The following is a 13,716-nucleotide window of genomic DNA, read 5'->3' as shown; positions in this document are numbered from 1 at the left end:
CATGACTAGTGACATCCTGGTGGGTTTGAGATCTTCTATAGCAAGCTTCTTCATCATGGACAGAGACATTAAGTTGATACTAGCTCCAAGATCACAGAGAGCCTTGTCCAAGGATAGTTTGCCTATAGTGCATGACACTACAAAACTCCCTGGATCCTTAAGTTTTGGTGGAATTCCTTTTTGGAGCACGGCACTACATTCTTCACTAAGCATCACCGTTTCCTTCTCATTCCAATCTCTTTTCTTGTTGATGAGCTCTTTCAAGAACTTGGCATACAGGGGCATTTGCTCCAATGCCTCAGCTAAAGGTATGTTGATTTCCAGCTTCTTGAAAGTCTCAAGAAATTTGTGGAAGTGGTGATCCTTTGTTTCTTTGTGGAATCTTTGTGGATAAGGCAGTGGTGGTGTTGAGCTCTTCTCCACTTGATGTCGTTTTGGACTTGATTCTTCCATGATTTGCTTTCCTTTCTTCAAATTCTGTGGTTGGTTTTTTTCTTCTGTGAGTTCTCCTGGGACGTTCTTGTTTATCATGTCCTTGTTGATGGCTTCATCATTCTTTGTTGGCTCATTGTCATTGTTCTTGGTTGCTCCTTGGTTGCCATCCAATAACACTTTTCCACTTCTTAGTTGCACGACCTTGCATTCTTCCTTTGGGTTGGGAATGGTGTCACTAGGTAGTGAACTTGATGGCTTCTCAACAGAAATCTGTTTGGAGATTTGCCCAATTTGCCTTTCTAAGTTCTTCATGGAAGCTTCTTGGTTCTTTGTTGTCAATTCTTGGTTCTTCATCATTTTCTCCATGAGCATTTCTAGGTTAGTGATCCTCTGGGAGTCTTGTGAGATTGGTTGGTTTTGGGGTGTTGATGGATGATGATAGGTGTTTTGATTTGTTGGGTGGTTATTGGGTGGATAATGGTTAGAGTTGGGGTAATTATTTTGTGGTTTTCTGTATGTATTTTGGTTAGTGTTTGGCTGGGGGTTTTGGTTTGTGTTTTTCCAATTGTTCTGGCTTGTGTTTCTTTGCCATGGTTGTTGGTTTTGATTATGGTTGTCTCCCCATCTGAGGTTGGGATGATTCTTCCAAGATGGATTGTAAGTATCACCATAGACTTCATTTGTTACAGGATTTTGGTTGTGCATGTACTGGACTTGTTCTTGCTGTTGCTCCTCTTGAGTTTCTTCACTTTGCACCCAAGTAGTTAGTGGTTGGCTTGTGGCACTCACTGATGCAACTTGCAAACCATCAATCCTTTTGGCCATTTGCTCAAACTGTTGTTGAATTTGCTGCTGCATTATCTTGTTCTGAGCTAGAATTGAATCCACCCCTTCCAACTCCATTACTCCTCTTCTTTGTGATGGTTGGCGTTGTCTTTGATGAGCAAAGAAATATTGGTTATTGGCCACCATATCAATGAGGTTTTGAGCTTCCTCTGTAGTTTTCATGAGTTGCAAAGAGCCTCCAGCTGAATGATCAAGTGCTTCTTGAGCCTTAAGAGTGAGTCCCTCATAGAAGTTCTGTAACTTATCCCACTCAGTGAACATCTCTGGTGGACATTTCCTCAATAGAGCCTTATATCTTTCCCATGCTTCATATAAGTTTTCAGCCTCCATTTGAGTGAATGTCTGCACCTCAGTCTTCAATCTTAGGATTCTTTGTGGGGGATAAAATTTGGCAAGGAACTTGCTCACCAAGTCATCCCAAGTGTTGATGCTTTCCTTTGGGAACGTTTCTAGCCATTGAGTGGCTTTGTCTCTGAGAGAAAATGGAAAGAGCAACAACTTGTAACTGTCAGGGGGCACACCATTGGTTTTAACAGTGTCACAAATCCTCAAGAAGGTGGATAAGTGTTGATTTGGGTCCTCCAATGGTCCTCCTCCAAAGGAACAGTTGTTTTGAACCAAAGTGATGAGTTGTGGCTTTAATTCAAAGTTGTTTGCATTGACATTGGGGGGAAGAATGCTACTCCCACAGTGTCTAGCATTTGCAAATGTATAGGAAGCCAGTACCCTTCTTTGGTGTTGGTTATTATTGGCTCCTCCTTCTGGTTGATTGGGATTTGATGGATCTCCTTCCATTTCTTGGAATTCCTCCTCAGATTCTTCCTCTCCAATAACGTTCTTTCCTCTTTCAGCTCTTCTTATTCTTCGAAGAGTTCTTTGGTCAATTTCAGAGAGGACAGGGGAAGATCTTCCTGTACCTGACATACAAACACACAACAATAAACACACAGACCCAGAAAATCAATAAAACTTCAATCTATTGCTAGAATGAGGTTTTAGTTAGTTTAAGCAAAAATTAAAACAGTTAGTGTGTTAGAGAAACAGAAAAGAAAAAGTGCTTAATCTAGACCTCCACTTCACTTAATCATTGTCAATCTATTTCAATCCCCGGCAACGGCGCCAAAAACTTGATGTGTGGAAAACGATCCGACACAAAACTCACCGGCAAGTGTACCGGGTCGCATCAAGTAATAATAACTCACATGAGTGAGGTCGATCCCACAGGGATTGAAGGATTGAGCAATTTTAGTTTAGTGGTTGATTTAGTCAAGCGAATCAAGTTTTGGTTGAGTGGGTTGTATTTAACAGAAGATAAATTGCTTGGAATGTAAAGGGAGAGGGGGATTTTGCAGTAAATTAAAGAACAGGAAAATAAACTTGCTGAATCTTAAAGAACAAGAAAGTAAATGACTGAAACTTAAAGTGCAAGAAATGTAAATTGCAGTAACTTAAATGGCAAGAAATGTAAATTGCTTGAATGTAAAAGGGTTTTGAGGACTGGAATTGCAGAATCTAAACAAAGAGAAAGTAAATTGCAACAATTAATTAAGTAGAAGATGAATTGGAATAAACTAAAGTTCAAACAGAGATGGAAATTAAAGTGCAGCAGAGGTTCACAGAAGAACCAAAAGTAAATTGGGATCTCAGGGTTCAAGAGACTAGGTAGCAGAGCCTAGATCTCAATTACCTTCCTAGATCCAAGTTCTCAAAGCAATTGAAAAGAAATTGAAGAAGAAGCAGTAATGGAAAGTGAAATTCAATTTAATTATGCAGAAAAGAATTAAAGAGATTTTGGAATGGAGGTTGAGACAGAAGTTCCTCAACTCTTCACACCCAAAACTCAAAACAAGGAAATTAAAAGTGCTCAGGCAAGAATGAGGAAGAAGAGAGATCAATTCTCCTCCCCAATTCTCTGAACTCTCAGTGAAGACACCAAGAGAAGTTCCCAAGTGCAAAAATAAAATTCAAAACTCCAAGAAAGTGCAAAATTCAAAAGCAAAGCAAAAGGTAAGTGAAAGGTTTCGTCTTAATTACATCAAACTAGCTCCTATTTATACCCTTTCTATTCTTGGATTTTGGGATTTGGATGGGCTTTTGATTTGGTGAAGAAATGAATTAACTTGGAATTTTAATTGAATTTTCGGCCCAAAATAATAGCTCCCAGGAGGCCGCCCTGCCCTTGTGGAGGGCAGGGCAGGATTTGGTGCGTGTTGGTGCTTGCTTGGTGCGGGCTGATGCGGTCTTGGTGCGCAGAACGCTGCCCTGCCCTCGCGGAGGGCAGGGCAGGAAAAATTGGTGCGCCAGAAATGTGCCTTGGTGCGTGCTGATGCTGCCAGAATCATGCCATGGTGCGCCAGAATGGTGCCTTGGTGCACAGGATGCTGCCCTGCCCTCGCGGAGGGCAGGGCAGAAAAATATGGTGCTGCCAGGATCGTGCTGTGGTGCGCGCTGGTGCTGCCAGGATAGTGATTTGGTGCGCCAGAAATGTCCCTTGGTGCGCCAGATTCATGCACCATCAAAATGCTGCCCTGCCCTCGCGGAGGGCAGGGCAGTGTTTCCAAAATGAAGTCCCGCGTTCGAATCCGGGCAGAAACACACGCTCAATCATTTTCCTTGGTTTCTTGGCACGGTAATGGACCTTAGTCCCTTGCTTCCTCATGGTCCCGTGTTCAACTCTTGTGGCAAGCATCATAGGCATTTTTCCTTTGATTTTCTTCCTTGGTGAGCCCGATACTGCCCTTGTGGAGGGCAGGGCAACATTTTCTTCTTCTTGATTCCAAGGCACAAATTTGTGCTCTGCCCTTGTAGTGGGCAGGGCAGAGTTGCCTTCTTTGCCTTGTTCCCTTATGTTGCCCTCCTAGAGGGCAGTGTGCCCTTGTGGAGGGCAATGCTTGCCTCCCCCATTGCATGCGACACACTTTTCCTTCTTTTGACCACGCTTCCTTCTCCTTGGGTCACATTTCCTTAGGCCACGCTTTTCCTTTTTTTCTTTTCTTCACCTACAATAAACCAAAACAACCACTCAAAGTATCACTAAATTCATAAGGCTTATAAATCAATTAAAATTCAATTAAAATTAACTTAAACCTCATGAGTTAACATTAATTTCATGGTGGTTGCTTGATTTAAACAAGTTATGCATTTTCACTCCAAATCACTTACTTAGGATGCAAGAAAGTGTATAAAGACTAATAAAACAAGTGAAATTAGCTTGAAAAATGGGTATATGATGACTTGTCATCATGACTCAGCAAGTCAATTTGATTTCTCAAAGTCTGTCTGGAATGCAAAATGCACCAGGCAGTACTAAGGACGCTTCATCTGAAGAAGAAGCTTATGATCCTGAGAACCCTTCAATGGAAGAGGTGAATTACATGGGAGAACCCTATGGAAACACCTATAATTCTTCATGGAGAAATTATCCAAATCTCTCATGGAAGGATCAACAGAGACCTCAACAAGGTTTCAACAACAATAATGGTGGAAGAAACAGGTTTAGCAATAGCAAGCCTTTTCTATCATCTTCTCAGCAACAGACAGAGAATTCTAAGCAGAACCACTCTGACTTAGCAACCATGGTCTCTGATCTAATCAAAACCACTCAAAGTTTCATGACTGAAACAAGGTCCTCCATTAGAAACTTGGAGGCACAAGTGGGTCAGCTGAGCAAGAAAATTACTGAACTCCCTCCTAGTACTCTTCCAAGCAATACAGAAGAGAATCCAAAAGGAGAATACAAGGCCATTAACATGACCTACATGGCCGAACTAGGAGAGGAGGAAGAGGCAGTGAACGCCACTGAGGAAGACCTCAATGGACGTCCACTGGCCTCCAATGAGTTCCCCAATGAGGAACCATGGGAATCTGAGGCTCACACTGAGACCATAGAGATTCCATTAGATTTACTTCTGCCATTCATGAGCTCTGATGAGTATTCTTCCTCTGAAGAGGATGAATATGTCACTGAAGAGCAAGTTGCTAAATACCTTGGAGCAATCATGAAGCTAAATGACAAGTTATTTGGTAATGAGACTTGGGAGAACGAACTTCCTTTGCTCACCAAAGAACTGGATGAGTTGTCTAGGCAGAAATTACCTCAAAAGAGACAGGATCCTGGGAAGTTCTCAATACCTTGCGCCATAGGCACCATGACCTTCAAGAAGGCTCTGTGTGACTTAGGGTCAAGTATAAACCTCATGCCTCTCTCTGTAATGGAGAAGCTAGGGATCTTTGAGGTACAAGCTGCAAAAATCTCACTAGAGATGGCAGACAATTCAAGAAAACAAGCTTATGGACTTGTAGAGGATGTTCTGGTAAAGATTGAAGACCATTACATCCCTGCTGATTTCATAGTCCTAGAGACTGGGAAGTGCATGGATGAATCCATCATCTTTGGCAGACCCTTCCTAGCCACAGCAAAGGCTGTGATTGATGTGGACAGAGGAGAATAGATCGTTCAAGTGAATGAAGAATCCTTTGTGTTTAAGGCTCAAGGATATCCTTCTGTCACCATGGAGAGGAAGCATGAAGAGCTTCTCTCAAAACAGAGTCAAACAAAGCCTCCACAGTCAAACTTTAAGTTTGGTGTTGGGAGGCCACAACCAAATTCTAAGTTTGGTGTTGAACCCCCACATTCAAACTCTAAGTTTGGTGTTGGGAGGTTCCAACATTGCTCTGAGCATCTTTGAGGATACATGAGAGCCCACTGTCAAGCTACTGACATTAAAGAAGCGCTTGTTGGGAGGCAACCCAATGTTATATTTAATCTATTTTCCTTTGTTATTTTATGTTTTCTGTAGGTTGATGATCGTGAGAAGTCACAAAATCAATTGAAAAAGCAAAAACAGAATGAAAAATAGAAAGAAAAATAGCACACCTAAGAAGAGGGAAGGTACGTTCTAACTAAAGATCTTTACTCTAATAAAGGTTGGATAACTGAATGTTGTTAACTGCTTGAGATGTATATAAGTGTGATTGTTTATAACTGTTGTATCTGTTATCATTTGTGAATTGATTATGAATGACTCTATTTATTAATACAAATGTTTTCAAAAAAAAAAAGTACCTCACAAACTAACTACGCTTTTAACAACGAATCAAGCTTATATAATTAAATAATAAATAATAATTAGAAAGACAAGTTGGTAACGCTCAATTTCCGGTATGATCTAGGCATACTAAAAATTGGGTCGTTACAATTAAGAAATGAAAAATAATCATAAACCTGGCATAACTATCTTAGTAGAAACAAGATGTAGTGGTATAAAAGCTGAAGAAACTGTAAAATCTCTAGGCTTTCGATACTCTTTTTTTTGAGCATGCTAAAGGTTATAGTGGAGGAATCTGGATTATATGGGATGATGATAATCTACAAATTAGTGTCAATGCCTCTCATCAACAATATGTTCACCTAAAAGTGAAGGAGTTTCAAAAGGAAGAATGGTTGCTAATTGCAGTTTACGCAAGCCCTCAGAAAAACTTAAGAAAAGAGTTATGGGAGCAACTTATACAGATCGGTAATGGCATGACAGAACTGTGAATGCTTATTGGGAATTTCAATGAAATTGTGGATCTCACTGAAAAGAAAGGAGGTTCTAGAAGCAACATCCAAGAATGCAAAAGATTCAAGGAGAGAATGGATGAATGCAGATTGATGGATTTGGGGTTTATTAGAAATAAATACACTTGGAAAGGAGTTGCTAGAGATGGGCTTGAGCGAGTCTTTAAACGCCTGAACAGAGCCCTGTCAAATTCAGATTAGAGAACCACTTTCTCAAGGCCCGGATTGAGGTACTCCCAAGAATAAATTCCGACCATCATCCGCTGTTTGCTAGAACCCATCCCAAATAGAATTGATACTGGAATCAAGCCTTTCAAGTATGAAGCTATGTGGGAGGCACACCCAGAATTCAAGGATTATGTCAAAGTATCTTGGAAGGGAGATGAAAATATACCCCAAGCTCTAGAGGCCCTTGCTCATGACTTGAAAAAATGGAATCGAGAGGTTTTTAGGGATCTTTTTAAGCAGAAAAATACTATTCTAAGAAGACTGAATGGCATACAAAAGGCTCGTGATTATGGGAAGAATAAGTTTCTCGATAAGCTTGAGAAAGAACTAACCTAAGAAATGGAGAACATACTTGACCAAGAAGAAATTTTTTGGTTACAAAAGTCAAGACAGCAGTGGATCATAGAAGGGGATAGAAACACAAAATATTATCATGCAAAAACCATCACAAGAAGAGGGAAAAATCAAATTATCAAGTTAAAAAATGAAGATGGCAGTTGGCGTGAGGATCAAGAGAAACTAAAAGAGAAGGCGGTGATGTTCTTCAAGAAGCTGTACCACCAAGACAAGTATGGCAACCAATATCTATTGACTAATGTCTCCTACCCCCTTTATAAAGGTGATGAGCGGATAATTTATACGCTTTTTGGCATTGTTTTTAGGTAGTTTTTAGTTAGTTCAAGCTACTTTTAGGGATATTTTCATTAGTTTTTATGTTAAATTCATATTTCTGGACTTTACTATGAGTTTGTGTGTTTTTCTGTGATTTCAGGTAAATTCTGGCTGAAATTGAGGGACTTGAGCAAAACTCTGAAAAAGGCTGACAAAAGGACTGCTGATGCTGTTGGAATCTGACCTCCCTGCACTCGAAATGGATTTTATGGAGCTACAGAACTCCAATTGGCGCGCTCTCAACGAAGTTGGAAATTAGACATCCAGAGCTTTCCAGCAATATATAATAGTCTATACTTCATTCGAAAATTGACGACGTAACTTGGCGTTGAACGCCAAGTACATGCTGCTGTCTGGAGTTAAACGCCAGAAAAACGTCATGATCCGGAGTTGAACGCCCAAAACACGTCATAACTTGGAGTTCAACTCCAAGAAAAGCCTCAGCTCGTGGATTGATCAAGCTCAGCCTAAGCATACACCAAGTGGGCCCCGGAAGTGGATTTGTGCATCAATTACTTACTCATGTAAACCCTAGGAGCTAGTTTATTATAAATAGAACTCTTTACTAGTGTATTAAACATCTTGGGACGATTAGTTCTCAGATCATGGGGGCTGGCCATTCGGCCATGCCTGAACCTTTTACTTATGTATTTTCAACGGTGGAGTTTCTGCACACCATAGATTAAGGGTGTGGAGCTCTGCTGTACCTCAAGTTTCAATACAATTATTATTACTTTCTATTCAATTCTCTTTTATTCTTATTCCAAGATATACATTGCACAACACTTTGATGAATGTGATGATCAGTGACACACATCATCATTCTCACCCATGAACGCGTGGTGCACGAAATTGTGATTCATTCTTTTCCAACTCAAAACAATCCCCGGTAATGGCTCCAAAAACCTGGTGCTCAATATCACGGTGTCTAAAATTCAATTCACAACTCCGCACAACTAACCAGCAAGTACACTGGGTCGTCCAAGTAATAAACCTTACGCGAGTAAGGGTCGATCCCACGGAGATTGTTGGTATGAAGCAAGCTATGGTCACCTTGTAAATCTCAGTCAGGCAGACTCAAATGGGTATAGATGATGAATAAAACATAAAGATAAAGATAGAGATACTTATGTATATCATTGGTGAGAGCTTCAGATAAGCGTATGAAGATGCCTTCCCTTCCGTCTCTCTGCTTTCCTACAGTCTTCATCCAATCCTTCTTACTCCTTTCCATGGCAAGCTTATGCAAGGGTTTCACCGTTGTCAGTGGCTACCTCCCATCCTCTCAGTGAAAACGTTCCTATGCTCTGTCACAGCATATGGCTAATCATCTGTCGGTTCTCGGTCAGGCCGGAATAGAATCCATCGATTCTTTTGCGTCTGTCACTAACGCCCCGCCTGCTAGGAGTTTGAAGCACGTCACAGTCATTCAATCATTGAATCCTACTCAGAATACCACAGACAAGGTTAGACCTTCCGGATTCTCTTGAATGCCGCCATCAGTTCTCGCCTATACCACGAAGATTCCGGTTAAAGAATCCAAGAGATAAACACTAGAGCCTTGTTGCTTGTAGAACAGAAGTGGTTGTCAGTCACTTTGTTCATAAGTGAGAATGATGATGAGTGTCACGGACCATCACATTCATCAAGTTGAAGAACAAGTGATATCTTGGAACAAAGAACAAGCGGAATTGAATAGAAGAACAATAGTAATTGCATTAATACTCGAGGTACAGTAGAGCTCCACACCTTAATCTATGGTGTGTAGAAACTCCACCGTTGAAAATACATAAGAACAAGAGTGATCATTGGCTTCGGTCCCAGAGAGGGAACCAGAAGAACCAAGATGAAAATACATTAGTAAAAGGTCCTATATATAGAAAACTAGTAGCCTAGGGTGTACAGAGATGAGTAAATGACATAAAAATCCACTTCCGGGCCCATTTGGTGTGTGCTTGGGCTGAGCAATGAAGCATTTTCGTGTAGAGACTTCTCTTGGAGTTAAACGCCAGCTTTTATGCCAGTTTGAGCGTTTAACTCCCAATTAGGTGCCAGTTCCGGCGTTTAACGCTGGGAAATCTGAAGGTGACTTTGAACGCCGGTTTGGGCCATCAAATCTTGGGCAAAGTATGGACTATCATATATTGCTGGAAAGCCCAGGATGTCTACTTTCCAACGCCGTTGAGAGCGCGCCAATTGGGCTTCTGTAGCTCCAGAAAATCCACTTCGAGTGAAGGGAGGTCAGAATCCAACAGCATCTGCAGTCCTTTTCAGTCTCTGAATCAGATTTTTGCTCAGGTCCCTCAATTTCAGCCAGAAAATACCTGAAATCACAGAAAAACACACAAACTCATAGTAAAGTCCAGAAAAGTGAATTTTAGCTAAAAACTAATAAAAATATACTAAAAACTAACTAGATCATACTAAAAATATACTAAAAACAATGCCAAAAAGCGTACAAATTATCCGCTCATCAACGCGCGTGACTGACAACCACTTCCGTTCTACCTTAGGCCGGGCGCATATCTCTTAGATTCCCCAACAGAATCTTCGTGGTATAAGCTAGATAGATGGCGGCATTCATGAGGATCCGGAAAGTCTAACCTTGTCTGTGGTATTCCGAGTAGGATCCTGGGAATTCGGAAAGTCTAACCTTGTCTGTGGTATTCCGAGTAGGATTCCGGTATTGAATGACTGTGACGAGCTTCAAACTCCTGAAGGCTGGGCGTGATGACAAACGCAAAAGAATCAATGGATTCTATTCCAACCTGATTGAGAACCGACAGATGATTAGCCGTGCTGTGACAGAGCATTTGGACCATTTTCATTAAGAGGATGGGATGTAGCTATCAACCAAGGGTGATGCCTCCAGACGATTAGCCGTGCAGTGACAGCGCATAGGACCATTTTCTCGAGAGGATTAAAAGTAGCCATTGATGATAGTGATGCCCTACATACAGCTTGCCATGGAAAGGAGTAAGAAGGATTGAAGGAAGAGTGAGTAGTGAAGTAGAGTTTCAAGAGGAACACAGCATCTCCATACACCTATCTGAAATTCCCACTATTGATTTACATAAGTATTTCTATCCCTTTTTATTTTCTATTTAATTATTAATTTTTGAAATCCAAAATCAATTTAATCTGCCTAACTGAGATTTACAAGGTGACCATAGCTTGCTTCATACCAACAATCTTTGTGGGATCGACCCTTACTCACGTAAGGTATTACTTGGATGACCCAGTACACTTGCTGGTTAAGTTGAACGGAGTTGTGTCCACACGTGCCATTACCATGATCTCCTTGGGGTATTTTTGATTTCATACAAATATAAAGAGACAAACTTTAAGGATCACAATTTCGTCCACCAAGTTTTTGGCGCCGTTGCCGGGGATTGTTCGAGTATGGACAACTGACGGTTCATCTTGTTGCTCAGATTAGGTAATTTTCTTTTCAAAAATCTTTTTCAAAATTTTTCTTTTATTTTTCGTTTTTCTAAACTTTATTTTCGAAAAAAATTACTAAAAATCCAAAAAAAATAGAAAATCATAAAAATAAAAAATATTTTGTGTTTCTTGTTTGAGTCTTGAGTCAATTTTTAAGTTTGGTGTCAATTGCATGCTTTAAAAATTTTTTCTTGCATTTTTCGAAAATTCCATGCATTCAAAGTGTTCTTCATGATCTTCAAGTTGTTCTTGATAAGTCTTCTTGTTTGATCTTGATGTTTTCTTGTTTTGTGTCTTTTCTTGTTTTTCATGTGCATCTTTGCATTCATATTTTCCAAGCATTAAAAATTTCTAAGTTTGGTGTCTTGCATGTTTTCTTTGCATCAAATTTTTTTTTTCAAAATTATGTTCTTGATGTTCATCATGATCTTCAGAGTGTTCTTGGTGTTCATCTTGACATTCATAAGCATTCTTGCATGCATTCATTGTTTTGATCTAAAAATTTTATGCATTGAGTATTTTTGTTGTTTTTCTCTCTCATCTTTAAAAATTCAAAAATAAAAAAATATATTTTCCTTATTTCCCTCCAAATTTTCGAAATTTTGGGTTGACTTGGTCAAAAATTTTTCAAAATTAGTTGTTTCTTACAAGTCAAGTCAAAATTTCAATTTTAAAAATCTTATCTTTTCAAAATCTTTTTCAAAAAATCAAATCTTTTTCATTTTTTTTATTTATTTTCGAAAATTTTAAAAATTATTTTTCAAAATCTTTTTCTTATCTTTTATACCATATTTTTGAAAATATACTAACAATTAATGTGATTGATTCAAAAATTTGAAGTTTGTTACTTTCTTGTTAAGAAAGGTTCAATCTTTAAATTCTAGAATCTTATCTTGTAGTTTCTTGTTAGTTAAGTCATTTTAAAAAATTAAATCTTTTTCAAAATATCTTTTTATTAAAATTTTTATCTTATCTTTTTATCTTATCCTTCTCAAAATTTTGTCTTTTTCAAAATTTGATTTCAAAATATCTTATCTAAACTTCTTATCTTCTTATCTTTTTAAAATATGATTTCAAATCTTTTTCAATCAACTAACTAACTTTTTGTTTGTTTCCTATCTTTTTCAAAACCACCTAACTACTTCTCCCTCTTCTATTTTCGAAAATATCTCTCTCCTTTTTTTTCAAAAATTCTTTTTAATTAACTAAGTGTTTCATGCTTTAATTTTAATTACATTTTATCTTTTAATTTTCGAACATACTAACCCCTTTTTCAAAATTATTTTCGAAATTCTCTTTCTCTTTTCTTATTCTATTTAATTATTTATTTACTAACACTTCTCTTCACCTCTCTTCATCTAAAAATCCGAATTCTTCTTCATTCTTCTACTCCCTTCTTTTTCTACTAACATAAAGGAATCTCTATACTGTGACATAGAGGATTCTTCTTCCTTTTCTTGTTTTCTTCTCTTTCATATGAGCAGGAACAGGGAAAAATGCACTCTTGTTGAAATTGATCCAGAACCTGAAAGGACTTTGAAGAGAAAATTAAGAGAAGCTAAATTACATTATTCTAAAGGTAACCTTTCAGAAATTTTCGAACAAGAGAAGGAGATGGCAGCCAAAAATAACAATAATACAAGGAGAATGCTTGGTGACTTCACAAAGCCAACGTCCAAATTTGATGGAAGAAGCATCTCCATTCCTGCCATTGGAGCCAACAACTTTGAGCTGAAACCTCAGCTAGTTGCATTAATGCAACAAAACTGCAAGTTTTATGGACTTCCATCTGAAGATCCCTATCAGTTTTTAACTGAGTTCTTGCAGATCTGTGAGACTGTAAAGACGAATGGAGTTGATCCTGAAGTCTACAGACTCATGCTTTTCCCTTTTGCTGTAAGAGACAGAGCTAGAATATGGTTGGATTCACAACTTAAGGATAGCCTGGACTCCTGGGATAAGCTGGTCACTGCCTTCTTGGATAAATTCTTTCCTCCTCAAAAGCTGAGCAAGTTGAGAGTGGATGTTCAAACCTTCAAACAAAAAGATGGTGAATCCCTCTATGAAGCTTGGGAAAGATACAAGCAGCTGACCAAAAGATGTCCATCTGACATGTTTTCAGAATGGACCATATTAGATATATTCTATTATGGTCTATCTGAATTTTCGAAAATGTCATTGGACCATTCTGCAGGTGGATCTTTTCACCTAAAGAAAACGCCTGAAGAGGCTCAAGAACTCATTGACATGGTTGCAAACAACCAATTCATGTACACTTCTGAGAGGAATTCCGTGAATAATGGGATACCTCAGAAGAAAGGAGTTCTTGAAATTGATGCTCTGAATGCCATATTGGCTCAGGACAAAGTGTTGACTCAACAGGTCAACATGATCTCTCAAAATCTGAATGGATGGCAACATGCATCCAACAGTACTAGAGAGGCAGCTTCTGAAGAAGCTTATGATCCTGAGAACCCTGCCATGGCAGAGGTTAATTACATGGGTGAACCTTATGGAAACACCTATAACTC

At 39.0% G+C, this 13,716-nt stretch overlaps 1 non-coding gene across 1 annotated transcript; it reads right to left on the bottom strand.

Moving 5' to 3' along the window:
- Nucleotides 1-13,195: 13,195 nt before the first annotated feature.
- LOC130972078 (small nucleolar RNA R71) lies at nt 13,196-13,299 on the bottom strand. The gene has a single exon (XR_009083278.1). It is a non-coding gene; the product is annotated as a small nucleolar RNA R71 (small nucleolar RNA).
- Nucleotides 13,300-13,716: the final 417 nt, after the last annotated feature.

The sequence above is a fragment of the Arachis stenosperma genome, chromosome 3, assembly GCF_014773155.1.
Source record: "Arachis stenosperma cultivar V10309 chromosome 3, arast.V10309.gnm1.PFL2, whole genome shotgun sequence".
Taxonomy (NCBI): domain Eukaryota; kingdom Viridiplantae; phylum Streptophyta; class Magnoliopsida; order Fabales; family Fabaceae; genus Arachis; species Arachis stenosperma.
Note: the sequence above shows the minus strand (reverse complement) of the source record. Positions and strands in the feature narration are given on the sequence as shown.